Here is a 19,252-nt window from a genome sequence, read left to right as displayed (position 1 = left end):
CCTGTATCTTTACATGTTACTTCTCATGCGAGTGTATCACGGTACCATTTTTCAGCAGGACAATGCTCGTCTACACATAGCACATGTCTCTATGAATCATCTGCGTGATATTGGCGTACTGCTGTAGCCACCAAGATCCTTAGATCTGTCCCCGATAGAATATGTGTGGGTCCATCTCGAACGCTAGCTACGTATCCATAATATCAGGAATCGGTCACAACAGTTGTTGGCCAGTTTTCCTCAGGAGAGGACACCCTGACAGCCCGATTCAGTGCACGCCAGAGGGAGTCGAAACGTCGTACTGGTAAGTGTGCTCGTGTACCTAGCTCTTTATAAATTTGACTCGATGTTATCATCACAGAAATAACATCACAGATCCTGTTAAAACTGGTACCTCCTGCCCTTCTGACTGCTTAACTTTTTTGTCAGGGAATGTGTATTTAGATTTTTCCTGATTTCCCTAAATCGTTGGTGGCAAATGACAGAATTCTTCCTTTGAAGAAGATGCAGTTGATTTCCTTCTTCATCCATCCTCCAATCCGGCTTTTAACGACCTCGTCGTAGGCGCTGAATTGAACATCCTTCTCTGCTCATTTTAGAATTCTCTAACGCCTGTATAATTTTGGCCGCTAACGTTTAGGACATCTGGTACGTAGTAAAGATTGTACATAAGTTGAGAAATGATATTTCCGGCGTGTTCTGCACGCCCATTCCTGTGCAGCGCAACATTATCCCCGCACTCAGTATCTCTCTCTCTCTCTCTCTCTCTCTCTCTCTCTGTCGTGTGTGTGTGTGTGTGTGTGTGTGTGTGTGTGTGTGTGTGTGTGTACAGGTTGCAGAGCTTTAGGGAGCTCCTCTCATACGTTAGCGACGCTCGCTTTATTAAGCAGTACCAAATATTTGCGCAACAGATTGCTGCCGTGCTCCTGCAGGCATCTAAAGCGGCCATCTTCATTGTTTACCACATAAATTACCGCCACACTGGCCGCCGATCCTTTTCACCGCGCTGCCCGCATTCCTCTGTGGCGCATTTGCACGCTGCGAGCGCGCTGTTTTGTACCTGTGTGCAACCAAAGCTGCGCTGCAAAATTTATTTTAATGTTACGTTGAGTTCATTTAGCGAACGCTATCACGTATACAACCGCATAGTCACATCGCGTTATTGTCTCTCCATCACAGATGAGCGATCTATAGGCGACCGTGTAATAGAATTGCGTGGACGTGGGTAACCTATGAGGACAACACGGAAAGTGTCACAACACGATTTCGCAGAAACTTCACGCAATGCAAACGAACATGTGTTCCGGCATATCAATAGACATTCAGCAATTACTGAAAAAACGACGGTGAAAGTTTTCGAGATTCTTTCCAGATACTTTATGTGCCTTTTACAGTGCAATATCCTCAGACGAATTGGTGGCACAGTGATTAGCGGTGCGGCTTGTTAACTTTGCGCCCCTTGTTTGGAACCGGATGATTACTTCTATTTTTGTTTTTCCTTTATGTAGCCATGTGTGTAGAAGATTACTACACGAATGTTTGTCATTGTATATTGATATACAATTGTCCTTGTTCGTCTACTAATTGTATGTCAGATGAATGCATTTTTTTTTTTTTTTTTTTTTTTTGATGAGAAAATGATTTTAAACTGTTTCCCGAGAAATTCCTGTAGTGTATCTTGATTCATAATTGCAGGCGCCAGTTATCGGAAAATTGATCTGTTATGCATGGTTTGCCGCGAAATTATTGCCAACGCGCGAAGTCGTCAGCGGTGGTAACGACGTTCCTCTCCAAAGTGAGATTCGTAAGAAGAATTTACTCCAACCTGGGATCTGCTGCGTAATAAGCATCTACATCTACATCTACATCCATACTCCGCAAGCCACCTGACGGTGTGTGGCGGAGGGTACCCTCAGTACCTCTATCGGTTCTCCCTTCTATTCCAGTCTCGTATTGTTCGTGGAAAGAAGGATTGTCGGTATGCTTCTGTGTGGGCTCTAATCTCTCTGATTTTATCCTCATGGTCTCTTCGCGAGATATACGTAGGAGGGAGCAATATACTGCTTGACTCTTCGGTGAAGGTATGTTTTCGAAACTTTAACAAAAGCCCGTACCGTGCTACTGATCGTCTCTCCTGCAGAGTCTTCCACTGGAGTTTATCTATCATCTCCGTAACGCTTTCGCGATTACTAAATGATCCTGTAACGAAGCACGCTGCTCTCCGTTGGATCTTCTCTATCTCTTCTATCACCCTATCTGGTACGGATCCCACACTGTTGAGCAGTATTCAAGCAGTGGGCGAACAAGCTTACTGTAACCAACTTCCTTTGTTTTCGGATTGCATTTCCTTAGGATTCTTCCAATGAATCTCAGTCTGGCATCTGCTTTACCGACGATCAACTTTATATGATCATTCCATTTTAAATCACTCCTAATGTCTACTCCCAGATAATTTATGGAATTAACTGCTTCCAGTTGCTGACCTGCTATTTTGTAGCTAAACGAAAAGGGAACTATCTTTCTATGTATTCGCAGCACATTACACTTGTCTACATTGAGATTCAATTGCCATTCCCTGCACCATGCGTCAATTCGCTGCTGATCCTCCTGCATTTCAGTACAATTTTCCATTGTTACAACCTCTCGATACACCACAGCATCATCTGCAAAAAGCCTCAGTGAACTTCCGATGTCATCCACAAGGTCATTTATGTATATTGTGAATATCAACGGTCCTATGACACTCCCCTGCGGCACACCTGAAATCACTCTTACTTCGGAAGACTTCTCTCCATTGAGAATGACATGCTGCGTTCTGTTATCTAGGAACTCTTCAATACAATCACACAATTGTTCTGATAGTCCATATGCTCTTACTTTGTTCATTAAACGACTGTGGGGAACTGTATCGAACGCCTCGCGGAAGTCAAGAAATACAGCATCTACCTGTGAACCCGTGTCTATGGCCCTCTGAGTCTCTTGGACGAAGAGCGCGAGCTGGGTTTCACACGACCGTCTTTTTCGAAACCCATGCTGATTCCTGCAGAGTAGATTTCTAGTCTCCAGAAAAGTCATTATACTCGAACATAATACGTGTTCCAAAATTCTACAACTGATCGACGTTAGAGATATAGGTCTATAGTTCTGCACATCTGTTCGACGTCCCTTCTTAAAAACGGGGATGACCTGTGCCCTTTTCCAATCCTTTGGAACGCTACGCTCTTGTAGAGACCTACGGTACACCGCTGCAAGAAGGGGGGCAAGTTCCTTCGCGTACTCTGTGTACGCGATGCGTTAACCAGTGCACCACCCAAACACAGTGTTTATCACTATCTTGGCACGCTCCTTAGCCGACACACATTCCCACCCAGGGCCACCTATCCGCAGTCCACCCCTCACCAATATTAGAATCCCCCTAGAGGTCAAACGTTAATGTGCAACCGCACTGAATGTTTTGGATTGATTGCCCATCGAGACGAATCAGTTGTATATGAAAGCAAGGTGTCTGTGCATGAAAGAACAGCCACCAAGCATTCGTATACAGAGTGTTTCACTAAATGTGTTTGCCTCTGTAAGTTACGAAGGAATAGGCTCAAAAAATGATTCAAATGGCTCTGAGCACTATGGGACTTAACATCTATGGTCATCAGTCCCTTAGAACTTAGAACTACTTAAACCTAACTAACCTAAGGACATCACACAACACCCAGTCATCACGAGGCAGAGAAAATCCCTGACCAGGCCGGGAATCGAACCCGGGAACCCGAAGGAATAGGCGACGGAAATATTTATTGCGGTAGATCACCATAAGAAACGTTACACTGTCTGCGGAGCTATGAACACAGTTTATTGTGTTATTATCCAAAGAGTTACAGCAAAAAGATACAATTTTTTAAATGGAACAATAGTAGTTTCTATCATGCACTGGAATCAGCAACACCAGCTGTGTACACATCAATTTAAATTACATTCCTATCACTTTTAGTTTGAAAGCTACAACCCTTCAAAGTTTCAGGGGCAGATACCACACGCTATACATAAGACATGGATGTTTGGTGGGTGATGGATGTTCTGGAGGTGGGAAGTTGATTTAAATGAGATGTTCAAATGTGTGTCCATGTTCCTGAATGCACAATGCTATGCGCCTTCTAAAGGATCTGCGGACGGGATGTAACATTGCCGGTGTCACGGAGCAACATGCGTCCTCGATGCGCCGTTTAAGACTATCTGGGGATGTGAACCCAGTGACATAAACACGATCCTTTAGATATCCCCACAAAAAGAAATCTAATGGTGTTAAATCGGGCGACCTTACGGGCCATGAATGAGGACCATGGCGCCCCGAACCACCTTCCTGCGAACCTGTTGTTTAGTTCTTCCACGACAGCACGAGCAGAATGGGCTGGGTGACCATCAAAAAGATGGCTCTGAGCACTATGGGACATAACATCTCAGGTCATCAGTCCCGTAGAGCTTAGAACTACTTAAACCTAACTAACCTAAGGACATCACACACATCCATGCCCGAGGCAGGATTCGAACCTGCGACCGTAGAGGTCGCACGGTTCCAGACTGAAGCGCCTAGAGCCGCTCGGGCACCAGCGGCCGGCGGGGTGGCCACCGTGCTGCGTCCACATATGAACTCTCGTGTGTAGACACACAATTTCAAGGATACCACCCAAACTGTCGACTACAAACACGTGAGATAACTCACCCGTCAGTGTACCTGGGTAGTAGTGTGCACCAATGATTTCATCCCCAAGGATTCCACACCATACATTACAGACCACCTGCGTTGACGGTCGTACCCACCGAGGATTGTCTGCGGTCCAGCAGTGCACGTTATGGCGATTCACTGCACTATAATTTGTGAAAGTGGACTCATCAGAGAACACAAACCGTGTAAAGACTCCAGCGTGAAATTACGCATGGACCATTCTCGTACGTAAATCGTTCCCATGCAGCTCCTGGGTCTGTGACCGGCGGTGCGAGTGAAACCTGTGGCCGTGTTCTATACGGCACACGGATGTGAGACTGACACCAGCGACTGTAGCAACGGCTCGTAAGCTGCCATGAGGATCGTGGTGTACTGCAGCTAAAACAAACACCTCCGTCTCCTCACTTCTTGCAGTTCTTCGTCTGTTACTGCGGCGCATTACCAAGCTGCCTGTTTCCCGAAGTTGTTGTTCGGCACGTAAGAACGTAGTAGCTGCCGGAGCTCTTCGCCTAGGATATCTCACGGCGTACGCCATGGCTGCTTCAGTGGCATCGTGTCGGCACTCGCCGAGCATCAGCAACATGTCAACGTACTCGTTGTTCGTGTATGCTATGTTCATCCGATCTCAGTAACTGTGACATATTGAGCCCCGTTTGTTTGTGTGGCTCGAACTGTCGGGTATACGGCCGTGTGCAGCGATAGTCGGCCGTCTAACAGCGCATCGAGGAAGCTTCTGGTTCCGTGACACCGCGACGTTACAACTCAGCCGCACCACATTCAGAAGGCGCATTGCGTTATGCGCAGCGTGTGTGGTATCTGCCCCTGAAACTTTGAAGGGTTGTATCCCCCAAACTAAAAGTGATAGGAATGTAATTTAAATAGATGTATACACAGCTGGTGTTACTGATTCCAGTGCATGATAGAAACAACTATTGTTCCATTTAAAAAATTGTATCTTTTTACTGTAGCTCTGAGGATAATAACACAACAAACAATGTTCATAGCTCCACAGACAGTGTAACGTTTCTTATGGTGACCTACCGCAATAAATATTTGCGTCGTTATTCCTTCGTAACTTACAGAGGCAAACACGTTTAGTGAAACACTTTAGTGAAACACCCTGCATAATAGTGATAGCAGTTACGATATTTTCAAAATACTTTCGTGACTCAAACACAGTTAAACACTATTGGTTTTACCACTGGAGGGGTTGCTAACCACGTAGGCAGAGGATGGCGGTATGCCCTTCCTGTCACCATCCCTTTCCCCGCCAGACGGAATCTGTGTACGCCAGCTGTCTGCGTTTAATGTCATCGACATGAAAATGTACGAAAGTTTTTTTTTTCCAAAATGCTTGCCAATCCTGCAACTGAGGCGGGATGTGATTAACAGCCCCGTATTCAACGTACATGCTATTTATTACACAAGTAGCGACCTCGCATGGAAAGCAGGAAATGTCTACACACACACACACACACACACACACACACACACACACACACACACACACAGGTCACAAAAGTCGTGGGATTTCGAGATGTACATTGACAGATGGTGGTAGTATCGCATACGAAAAAGTATAAGATGGCAGCGCTTTGGATGAGGTATCATTTGTAGTGAGGTGGTTCATGTGAAAAGCTTTCCGACGTGATTATGGCCTCACGGCGGGAATTAGCAAACTTTGAACACGGGTCGGTAGTTGGAACTAGATGCATTGTACATTCAATTGGGGAAATCGTCAGGGAATTCAGTATCCGAGATTCAAGAGTGTTCCGAGAATACCGAATTTCAGGCATTACATCTCACAACGGTCAACACAGTGGCCGACGGCATTAACGATCGTAAACAGCGGCGTTTGCGTAGAGTTGTTAATGTTAACAGACAAGCAACACTGCGTGAAATAACCGCAGAAATCGATGTGGTAAGTGTGAAGGACGTATCCGTTAGGGCAGCGCGGCAAAGTCTGGCGTTAATGGGCTATGGTAGCGGGCGACCGACGGTAGTGGCTTCTCGTACAGCACAACTTCGCCCGGCTTGTAAACGTATCGGTTGGACCAAAAACTACTGGAAAACACATGATGTGAAAATTACCGAACTATCAGTTTAATAAGTCACAGCTGCAAAACAACTAACACGAATTCTTTACAGACGAATGGAAAAACTGGTAGAAGTCGACATCGGGGAAGATCACTTTGGATTCCGTAGAAATGTCGGAACACGTGAGGCAATACTGACCCTACGACTTAGCTTAGAAAACAGATTAAGGAAAGGTAAACCTACGTTTCTAGCATTTGTAGACTTAGAGAAAGCTTTTGACAATGTTGACTTGAATGCTCTCTTTCAAATTCTAAAGATGGCAGGGGTAAAATACGGTGAGCGAAAGGCTGTTTACAATTTGTACAGAAACCAGATGGCAGTTATAAGAGTCGAGGGGCATGAAAGGGAAGCAGCGGTTGCGAAGGGAGTGAGACAGGGTTGTAGCCTGTCAACGATGTTATTCAATCTGTACATTGAGCAAGCAGCAAAGGAAACAAAAGAAAATTTTGGAGTAGGTATTAAAATCCATGGAGAAGAAATAAAAACTTTGAGGTTCCCCGATGACATTGTAATTCTGTCAGAGGCAGCAAAGGACTTGGAAGAGCAGTTGAACGGAATGGACAGTGTCTTGAAAGAAGGATATAGGATGAACATCAACAAAAGCAAAACGAGGATAATGGAATGTAATCGAATTAAGTCGGGTGATGCTGACCGAATTAGATTAGGAAATGAGACACTTAAAGTAGTAAAGGAGTTTTGCTATTTGGGGAGCAAAATAACTGATGATAGTCGAAGTAGAGAGGATATAAAATGTAGACTGGCAATGGCAAGGAAAGCGTTTCTGAAGCAGAGAAATTTGTTAACATCGAGTATTGATTTAAGTGTCAGGAATTCGTTTCTGAAAGTATTTGTATGGAGTGTAGCCATGTATGAAAGTGAAACGTGGACGATAAATAGTTTGGACAAGAAGAGAATAGAAGCTTTCGAAATATGGCGCTACAGAAGAATGCTGAAGATTAGATGGGTAGATCACGTAACTAATGAGGAGGTATTGAATAGAATTGGGGAGAAGAGGAGTTTGTGGCACAACTTGACAAGAAGAAGGGACCGGTTGGTAGGACATGTTCTGAGGCATCAAGGGATCACAAATTTAGCATTGGCGGGTAGCGTGGAGGGTAAAAATCGTAGAGGGAGACCAAGAGATGAATACACTAAGCAGATTCAGAAGGATGTAGGTTGCAGTAAGTACTGGGAGATGAAGAAGCTTGCACAGAATAGAGTAGCATGGAGAGCTGCATCAAACCAGTCTCAGGACTGAAGACAACAACAACATGACGTAATTACATTTTCCTAGAGACATATTGAGTCTCAATCGTACCCTCAAAAAGGGTAGCAAGTGAAGCAATGAATGAAAATTTGTGCCAAGGTTGGCACTTGACATGATTCTTCAGCTTACTAAGTAAATTTGCTATTCATTACTCCACCCTGGCATTGTGGCTAACACAGCTGCGTGGTGTAGTGAGTAGCACGACTACCTAGTAAGCCGATGTTTCATGTTCAAGTACCGGCCTTCGCACGAATTTTAATTCATTACATTCGCTTATATCTTTATCAAAGATAGACTATGTAACGTTATTTCAGTGCTTAAAACATCTAGTTAAATTTACAAAGAAGTACGAGCGCACTGATCAGTATTGCGTCGCACCCCTTATGGCCTGGATGCGTGTACTGAAATACCTTTATCCTCTCCTGAGGCAAGCTGGCCCAAAACTGTTGTAACTGGTCTATGAAGTCATGAATACTGGCACTGGGATACAGGTGGCACCAGAACTAATCCCACACGTGTTCTATCGTGAACAGTTCTCGGAATCTTTCTGGTTGCACCTCAACATCAGGTAGAAGTACCTAGAAAAACATGTTACATGTAGACGAGCGTTGTTCTGTTGAAAAATGGCACCGTGACAAGCACACTACTTGCTACACCACGAAGATGACGTGCTACAGACGCGAAATTTAACCGACAGGAAGAAGATGCTGTGATATGCAAATGGTTAGCTTTTCAGAGCATTCAGGTTGGCGCCCGTGGCGACACCTGCAACGTGCTGACACGAGGAAAGTTTCCAACAGATTTCTCATACACAAACAGCAGTTGACCGGCGTTGCCTGGTGAAACGTTGTTGTGATGCCTCGTGTAAGGAGGAGAACTGCGTACCATCATGTTTCCGACTTGTAGCCTATCACGATTGCGGTTTATCGTATCGCGACATTGCTGCTCACGTTGGTCGAGATACAATGACTGTTAGCAGGAGGGTGATACGGAACGCCGTGCTGGATCCGAACGGCCTCGTATCACTATCAGTCGAGATGACAGGCATCTTATCCGCGTGGCTGTAACGGATCGTGTAGCCACGCCTAGATCCCTGAGTCAACAGATGGTGACGTTTGCAAGACAACAACCATCTGCACGAACAGTTCGACGAGGTTTGCAGCAGAATGGACTATCAGCCTGGAGAACATTCTGCACGAACAGTTCGACGACGTTTGCAGCAGCATGGACTATCAGCTTGGAGACCATGGCTGCGGTTCTCCTTGACGCTGCATCACAGATAGGAGCGCCTGTGATGGTGTACTCAACGACGAACCTGGGTGCGCGAATGGCAAAACGTCATTTTTTGGATGAATCCAGGTTCTCTTTACAGCCCCATGATCGTCGCATCGGTGTTTGGTGACATCGCGGTGAACGCACATCGGAAGTGTGTATTCGTCATCGCCATACTGGCGTATCACCCGGCGTGATGGTATGGGGTGCCATTGGTTACACGTCTCGGTCACCTCTTGTTCGCATTGACGGCACTTTGAACAGATGTGTTACGACCCTTCATTCGTTCCCTGCGAAACTCTACATTTAAGAAGTATAATGGATGACCGCATGGTGCAGGTCCTGTACGGGCCTTTCTGGATACAGAAAATGTTCGACTGCTGCCCTGGCCAGGACATTCTCCAGATCTCTCACAAACTGAAAACTTCTGGTCAATGGTGGCCGACCAACAGGCTCGTCACAATACGCCAGTCACTACTCTTGATGAACTGTGGTATCGTGTTGAAGCTGCATGGGCAGCTGTACCTGTACACGCCATCCAAGCTCTGTTTGAGTCAATGCCCAGGTGTATCAAGGCCGTTATTACGGCCAGAGGTGGTTGTTCTGGGTACTGATTTCTCAGGATATATGCACCCAAATTGCGTGAAAATGTAATCACCCATCAGTTCAAGTATAATATATTTGTCCAATGAATACCCGTTATCATCTGCATTTCTTCTTGGTGTAGCTATTTTAATGGCCAGTAGTGTAGATTGAAAGATGTTTTGTGGAAAACATGATGAGAGAATTTTTATTTGCATTATTACATGGAAATTTTGCTCTTAAATTGGATTCTGGTCTATGTGGTTTAAATACGTTTTTGAACAACAGTATTCAAGTCTAAATTCAATGATTACAGATACGAGGGATAGACAATACCTAGAAAAACATGTCACATGTAGACGAGCGTTGTCCTGTTGAGAAATATCACCATGACACTGTCACACAAAGTGATGCAGGATGTCTGTGATGTATCATTGTGCCATCAGTGTGCTAACGTTATCTGGAGACATACCCAGTGGCTCCCCACACCATTACGCCAGGAGTAACACCACTGTGACTCTCCAAAACGCTGCAAGAATGTGACCTTTCTTAAGGTCGTCACCATGCTCTCCATCCATGCTCATCGAGGATGCTGTAGAACCACGATTCATAACTGGGCACAATGCGCCGCCATTCACCAGTAGACCATGCTTCCCAGTCGCAGCATCACTCTAAAAGTAGCCCTTGTTGTGGTGTTGACAGTAGCCTCCACAGAAGGTAACTTCCTAGTTCGGCTGCTTCTTGTCTCCTACAAGCGGTGCAAGATGGCACAGAATGTTACAGGAAGTCTACTGTTCTCGCCTGGCAGGCGAGATGTGAAGAGGTTATGGTGGGGCTTGGTGCGCAATACGGCTATCCAGTCTTGTGGTGGTCAGACATGGTCAACTAGGACCTGCAGTCCAACTTTAGAGCTAATGTGACATAAATATTTTAAATCAGGGCTCGACCAGACGGACAAATGGACACCAACAGTGGGACCACTTCCATCTGTCAGGTGTAGATACTGTTCACACCAGTACGTGGGTTCTAGGTTTGCTCTTCACAGTTATCGCCGAACATCTGACGCTGTTCACGCTACTTATAAACGCCTACACCATCCCGTGCAGTTCAACGTTTGGCCACTGTCAAAAGGTCGCACAGATATTTCAAATCAAAAGTCCTCCAGCCAGCCTAATAGAGACCAATAATGAAATCCCTTCCAACTGTCGGGCGTTGATAGCGCTATTCACACTAGTACGCTGCCTCTAGGTGTTTCCTTCACAGTTATCATTCAATACCTGACGGTGTTCACGCTCCTTATAAATGCGCACGCCATCTCGTGCCGTCCAACTTCGGACCCCTGTCGTATCCAAATGCCGCACAAATATTTCAAATCAACATTCGAGCAGCTGGCCAAACGGAGATCAATAAAGAGATCCCTTGCAACTGTCAGGCACTGATGGCGCTTTTAACACGAGTACGCGTTATGTAGGTGTGTCACAGTTATCACTCAACATCTGATGCATTCACGTTCTTTATAAAACCTACAAGACCTAATAACAATATTAAGCACGATGAACACTAATGGGCTATAGTGCTCCGCCTACCTGTCACAGAGAACTGCAACTCTAATCATTTATATACCCGCCGATGGTGTCTACGTCTACAAAATTACATTCGCATCCAATCACGTTTTCTAGGTGCCTCATATTTTTTGTCTGGCTGTTTAAAAAGAAACTATAATCTACAGCATGGAATTCCGCGCGATATTTCCTGTTAGGCAATTTATATTTCCCTCAGAAAGTGGCCGAGCGATTCTAGGCGCTGCAGTCTGGAACCGCGCGACCGCTACTGTCGAATCCTGCCTCGGGCATCGATGTGTGTGATGTCCTTATGTTAGTTACGTTTAAATAGTTCTAAGTTCTGGGGGACTGATGACCTCAGCAGTTGAGTCCCATAGTGCTCAGAGCCATTTGAACCATTTTTCCCTCAGAAATCACAATAGAATGCAAGACTTGTATTTTGTGCTTCACACATAAATTGTATACTCGAAGAGCCGTGTACTGTCGAAAATTTAGTTGCCAAGACGTTGTCAGCAGGTAAGTAAAATGAAAATAATTGCTGATAGCGGAAACGCGTGAAATGTGAAGCAAGCGCTAAGGTAGCTAAATTATTTAAAGTAACCAAAAAAACTCTAAATCAAAAGCTAAGAAGTTAAACGCATGTCGGAACTTCTGCTGTGCACATTTACAAAAGAGAGAAGGAAATAGGCTGGATGTCATAATGGTATACAAGGTAAGTACACAAAGGGACCGGAATGAAGACCCAAGCAACTTCGCAAACAGCTACAGCAACGGTCGTGATCGGGTTCATCGATAAAAACGTAAATTGAAAGCGCCGAATTCACCGTATCGTCAATTTTACTTTTTCAATAACGTCGCCGCTCAGTGGAAGAATAGCACATAAGATTTATTGCCCCACTGACGTCTCCTGGTATGCACCGCATTACAGCTGCGCCAGTCTCGAAACATTTTCATTTCACCGAACTTTACGTAATAAAGTGAGTGTAGGTACGAAGTCAGGGAGACGGCTTATAGAAATGGAAATGTTTGAAATGATATTATTTGCTCTCTCCTTGTATGTAACTATTGACGGATGAATACTGGTAAAGTTAGTGGCTTGTAACTACTACTATCTTCGGAATATGTTATCGAATAACAAAAGCAAACTGAGCATAGTTCACTAATGGAAAGAAGGACCAAGTGCAACTGTCGTTCGCGAAACTAAGATTTACGCTATATGAAGGTGGTATCTGTTCCCGAAAGAACAGATACCATTGATGTCAGTGCAGCTACTCTAGAATGAAATGATAATTCAATCGAAACCCTTAGCAGCCGGCAGGTGTACTTGATATACATCAATGGGGACAGCTGAAAATGTGTGCCCCGACCGGGACTCGAACCCGGGATCTCCTGCTTCATCTGAGCCACCGAAGGCACAGAGGATAGTGCGACTGCAGGGACTTACCCCTTGCACGCTTCCCGCGAGACCCACATTCCCTAATGTCCACAACCTACATTCTTAGAGTTCCTAATAGATATTTGCCCATTCACTCATTACTCGCGCCAGTCTAAGCTGACGAGTCCCGTAAGAGTTAGGGCAAAGTCCGCATTCGCACAGAAGAAGGTCAATGGTTGGGTAGCCTGTAACTATATGAAGATGCTATCTGTTCCCGAAAGAACAGGGTCTCGATTTAATTATCATTTCATTCTAGAGTAGCTGCACGGTCATCAATGGTATCTGTTCTTTCGGGAATAGATACCATCTTCATATAGTTAAAGGCTACCCGGCTATTGATCTTCTTCTGTGCGAATGCGGACTTTGCCCTAACTCTTACGGGACTCGTCAGCTTAGTCTGGCGCGAGTAACGAGTGAATGGGCAAATATCTATTAGGAACTCTAAGAATGTAGGTTGTGGACAGTAGGGAATGTGGGTCTCGCGGGAAGCGTGCAAGGGATAAGTCACTGCAGTCGCACTATCCTCTGTGCCCTCGGTGGCTCAGATGGATAGAGCGTCTGCCATGCAAACAGGAGATCCCGGGTTCGAGTCCCGGTCGGGGCACACATATTCAGCTGTCTCCATTGATGTATATCAACAACATCTGTCGGCAGCTGAGGGTTTCGACTTAATTATCGTAAGATGTACAGTGATGAGCCAAAACGTAATGACCACTTACTTAAAATCACGTTGGTCCACCTTTGGGACGCAGTTTAGCAGTTATTCTGCGTCCCATGGATTAGACAAGTACCTCATATGTTTTCAGAGATTTGTGGCACCGATGGCTAAGCACAGATGACACACTTGCCGTAATTTACGGGTGGTTGGTTTGTGGTCGCGTAGCCCGCGCGCCATAGCATCCCAGATGGGTTTCATTGGATTCAGATAAGCAGTATTTGATGGCAAAGACATCAACATGAGTTCACTATCATGCTCCTCAAATCATTGCAACACCGTTCTGGCCTTGTGACACGGACAGTTATCCTGTTGGAAGATGCCACCACTGTTGAGAAAGACATCAAGTATAAGGGATTACAGGTGCCACCGCTGTTGAGAAAGACATCAAGTATAAGGGATTACAGGTGATCCCTAATAATGTTCACGTAGCCGTCCTCATGCCTTCGATGAACACCGCAGGTCCCATGGAAACCCAGTTGAATGTCCCCCACTACATAATACTGCTCTCATTGGCCTGCGTCCGTGGCGCGCTACATGTTTCGGGCAGCCGTTCGCCTGGATGACGGTATATCTGGACACGAACATCGAAGGGATTCATAAGACCAGGTGACACGATTCCGTTGATCCGCGGTCCAGTCTCGATGATCCCGTGCCCACTGTAATCATAACTGACGATGTCGTTGTGTCAACATGGTAACACGTTGGGGTCCTCTGCTGTGGAACACCATGTTCAACACTGTGCGCTGAATGGTGTGTTCCAAAATACTTGTGATTGCGCCAGCTCTTTACTCTGTCATCAGATCTGCTTTAGAGAGCGATCTAGCCTCCTATCCCTATATTCTACGATGAGTTCTGGACGCCAAATTCTTGTCCCCGTTCTTATTCTCGGCCATAATGGCTATACTTGTGAACCGTGACTGTGTAGGATAATTATTTATTTCTATTTCTTCTACCTGTCACTTTTTTATTGTATGTTAATCTAACATAATACACTCCTGGAAATGGAAAAAAGAACACATTGACACCGGTGTGTCAGACCCACCATACTTGCTCCGGACACTGCGAGAGGGCTGTACTAGCAATGATCACACGCACGGCACAGCGGACACACCAGGAACCGCGGTGTTGGCCGTCGAATGGCGCTAGCTGCGCAGCATTTGTGCACCGCTGCCGTCAGTGTCAGCCAGTTTGCCGTGGCATACGGAGCTCCATCGCAGTCTTTAACACTGGTAGCATGCCGTGACAGCGTGGACGTGAACCGTATGTGCAGTTGACGGACTTTGAGCGAGGGCGTATAGTGGGCATGCGGGAGGCCGGGTGGACGTACCGCCGAATTGCTCAACACGTGGGGCGTGAGGTCTCCACAGTACATCGATGTTGTCGCCAGTGGTCGGCGGAGGGTGCACGTGCCCGTCGACCTGGGACCGGACCGCAGCGACGCACGGATGCACGCCAAGACCGTAGGATCCTACGCAGTGCCGTAGGGGACCGCACCGCCACTTCCCAGCAAATTAGGGACACTTGCTCCTGGGGTATCGGCGAGGACCATTCGCAACCGTCTCCATGAAGCTGGGATACGGTCCCGCACACCGTTAGGCCGTCTTCCGCTCACGCCCCAACATCGTGCAGCCCGCCTCCAGTGGTGTCGCGACAGGCGTGAATGGAGGGACGAATGGAGACGTGTCGTCTTCAGCGATGAGAGTCGCTTCTGCCTTGGTGCCAATGATGGTCGTATGCGTGTTTGGCGCCGTGCAGGTGAGCGCCACAATCAGGACTGCATACGACCGAGGCACACAGGGCCAACACCCGGCATCATGGTGTGGGGAGCGATCTCCTACATTGGCCGTACACCACTGGTGATCGTCGAGGGGACACTGAATAGTGCACGGTACATCCAAACCGTCATCGAACCCATCGTTCTACCATTCCTAGACCGGCAAGGGAACTTGCTGTTCTAACAGGACAATGCACGTCCGCATGTATCCCGTGCCACCCAACGTGCTCTAGAAGGTGTAAGTCAACTACCCTGGCCAGCAGGATCTCCGGATCTGTCCCCCATTGAGTATGTTTGGGACTGGATGAAGCGTCGTCTCACGCGGTCTGCACGTCCAGCACGAACGCTGGTCCAACTGAGGCGCCAGGTGGAAATGGCATGGCAAGCCGTTCCACAGGACTACATCCAGCATCTCTACGATCGTCTCCATGGGAGAATAGCAGCCTGCATTGCTGCGAAAGGTGGATATACACTGTACTAGTGCCGACATTGTGCATGCTCTGTTGCCTGTGCCTATGTGCCTGTGGTTCTGTCAGTGTGATCATGTGATGTATCTGACCCCAGGAATGTGTCAATAAAGTTTCCCCTTCCTGGGACAATGAATTCACGGTGTTCTTATTTCAATTTCCAGGAGTGTACAACGCGTTTCGAACATATTCTGTTCATCTTCAGGCGTTATACATACAGAGAAATGCTACTTAAAAGTAAACAGTCTTAAACTAGATTAATCTAGAACTCTTTGTCCATTGCTTGTTACTGTAACGGCTGGTGTGGCATTTGGGAGGGCGAGGAGGAGGGCAGTGGATGGCTAGAAATCAAAATTAGTGTTGTCTTCTGCTGGTGTTCTTCCTTGTGGTTGACTATGTATGATATCACAGCCTGTATAGGATGCAGATAGATTTCCATCAGTGTGAAAGGCTTTTATATGACAGTAGACCACTTACGATTTCATCATCTTGCTGCTTCACTTGCATCACTGGTGTAGTGGCGGAGCTGTTTATTAACATTACATTATTGCACATTGTATTTTATCACTGATTGCCAACGTAATTCGCTGCACAAATTGCTTGGACGTACATGTAAACTTTATCACACAACACAAGATGGCGGACCGACCGCCATATGTGACACGGCTGTATCAACTTGCACGACCGAGCGAACAGTGTCTGCCCTCTCCGTTACTAGTTGCATGGGCCGTTGATCTCCTGCTTGGCGTCAGTATATCCCTCTTCAGCCCATTTATTCCATATTCAGATGATACTCAGGGGATACCGACTAATATCGTTGGTAGGCATACTTTGTAAGGCCAGGTTGAGAAATTTGGAATACACGAATATAGTCTTTGCAGAAAACTCTGGCTTCCGGGCAGTACTGCCGAGAGAAGTGGTGCAGTGATTAGTACTGGATCCACAATCAGGGTGACGGCGGTTCAGATCCCCATCTGACAGTCCACATTTAGGATATTTTCCATATATCTAATAAGTCAAATGCCAGGTGGATGTTTTGAAAAGGCACAGCAGATTTCTTTCCCCAATGTAATTTTGCTCTCCGTCTTTCGTGACTTAGTTGTTAAGAGGACATTAAAACAAATGTTCCTTTTTTCTAGATCATCAACGATTTGATCTTAAGATATTTTATAAGAAAGAGAAAATACAATATCTACACTGGACAACACAATCAAAGAATCACTTTTATCACTTTTTAAAGCCTGCAATTGTCTCCCATTGCGACCCAATTTGTGTTGGTACAAAAGTGTGGCTCCGTGCAGCGTGACGTCACCCCCGAGCTGGACAACTCTCCAAACAGCATGTTCAGCAAGAATGATGTCACAATGGCACCAAATTTATCCCCAGTTCTGCCCAGCGACACAGAGGGCGTGTCAAGCGGTGGGAACGTCGTCACAGCCCCCCCCCCCCCTTACCCGCACTTCGTCCCTTGTTTTGGCACCTTTTCTATGGAAGTCACAACCACGACGCCCGGAGTTGGAATCCCGCTGTTTTCTTTTGGGTGGTCGAGGAAAACATTTCAGACCCACCGCAGCACACGAGAAGGGCGTCAGGAGTGGTATAAAGGGCGTAAGTGAAACCACCCTTTCCTTGGGCGTTTATTCCCGCACATTTCTCGGGAGAGAACGAAAGTGCGGTGAGTACCAAGAAGTTTTTCTCGACAACATTTGACACTGCTGACACCCCGAACATTTGAACCCCTCTCTAAGAACACTGTGGGGCTGAAACCACATTGAACATGGATTCCAACACCATCCAAACCAGTAAATTGTGCTTATGCTTTTGCAGGCCTCCCAGTTCTACAACGCCCTGGATGGCACTCACTCATCTTGACCGAGAATTTTAAAAATAAACGTGTGCAGGGTCAACCAGTGAAGTAGTTCTCGGTGCCTGCAGGCAGGCAACCCCTTGACAACCTTGCAATTCCAGATGCCTGCATGCAGGCGGCTGTAACTACTTATATTTTGCAGGTTGTCTCTGTGAAGAAATATTTTTAAAATTGTCCGTAAAGGTCGGCTTCAGCCACCGAAGGTGTTGCTGAGTTTTGGGATCTTAGAGGGATCCTTCGTTGTTTGATTCACGCATGTGTTAATGTCACCCCATGCTGTCATATCGTCACAGGAGGGCGCGAAACAGGAGGGCTGGAAATACATGGGCACCATTTTCTGCTGCAGATCACGTTCAGATTTCGTCGAATAGTCCCCAGCTATCGCGCTGCGCTCCAAATAGTGCGATCACTTTCAATGGGGATCCAGCCATACAATGTACTTAGAGAAGGGCTGAAACCATCGGGGTGTCAGCTGTGTCAAAGATTGTCGAGGACGTCGTCCTGATACACATCGCACTGACGCCCTTTATGCCACCCCTAAGGTCTTTTCGTGCTGATCCAAAGCTGTGATGCGTCTGAAAGGTTTTCCTCGACAAGTCGTGAGAAAGTGGCGTTATTTCAGGGCTGGGCGTCGCGATTGTGACCTCCATTGCAGAGGCGTCGAAACGAGGGATGAAATACGGGTAAGAGGGACTGTGATCACCTACCACTTTCTCATTGCGTAGCACGTCCACGGTGGCGTTGGGCAGAAATGTGGTGAAATTTAGTTTAAATTTGACATTACTAACCCACCTTACACCGCACTTGAACTTCTGAGCTCTGTTTCCTTTCGCATTTGTCAACACCGTGCTATGTGAAGCGTTGTCGAGCGCGGGGGTGACGTCACGTCACAGGGCACTACATACGAGAGTTGGAACTTCAATAGTGGCAACTATTTATTCACAATCGATACAAAAGAGTTACATGTTTGCACCTGTTACTGTCCTTCAAAGTAGTCACCAGCATTGTGTAGAACGCGTTGCCAGCGATGTGGAAGGCGTAGTATACCGTTAGCAGAGCCTTTTCTGTTGATGGTGCGAATGGAGCGGTCTAAAGTTATGGTGATTCTCGTGTACGACTATGATGTTGTTATCCTAATGCATTACGTTCCTCCACGGCAGACCGTCAAAACACAGTATTACTGTTCGTTTCTGGAACATCACCTGCGACCAGCTTTGCGAAAGAAGCGGCGACACTTTCTGTGCAACCCACCCATAATTTTGCACGACAATGCGCGGGCGGATACAGCGCAAGCTGTGGCTGCTCTGTTCTGTCGATGGGACTGGGAAATACTGTACCATCCACCATACTCCCCGGACTTAAGTCCTTGTGACTTTGATCTGATTGCGTAGATGAAGGAACCACTTCGTGGCATTCGTTTCAGAACTGCCAGTTCGACAGGCAGTACACGGCTCCATTCAACAGAACAGGCTCTGCTAACGGTATACAACGCCT

The 19,252-nt window shown here is 46.4% G+C and overlaps 1 protein-coding gene and 1 non-coding gene across 2 annotated transcripts in view; both read left to right on the top strand.

The window, feature by feature from the left end:
• The window catches only part of LOC124620114 (inactive dipeptidyl peptidase 10-like), a 1,175,439-nt gene that overhangs the window by 884,442 nt on the left and 271,745 nt on the right, over nt 1-19,252 (top strand). The gene's annotated exons all lie outside the window — the stretch shown is intronic.
• Nucleotides 13,462-13,536, top strand: Trnaa-ugc. Its single transcript has one exon. It is a non-coding gene; the product is annotated as a tRNA-Ala (tRNA).

Source organism: Schistocerca americana, chromosome 6, assembly GCF_021461395.2.
Source record: "Schistocerca americana isolate TAMUIC-IGC-003095 chromosome 6, iqSchAmer2.1, whole genome shotgun sequence".
NCBI classification, from domain to species: domain Eukaryota; kingdom Metazoa; phylum Arthropoda; class Insecta; order Orthoptera; family Acrididae; genus Schistocerca; species Schistocerca americana.
Note: the sequence above shows the minus strand (reverse complement) of the source record. Positions and strands in the feature narration are given on the sequence as shown.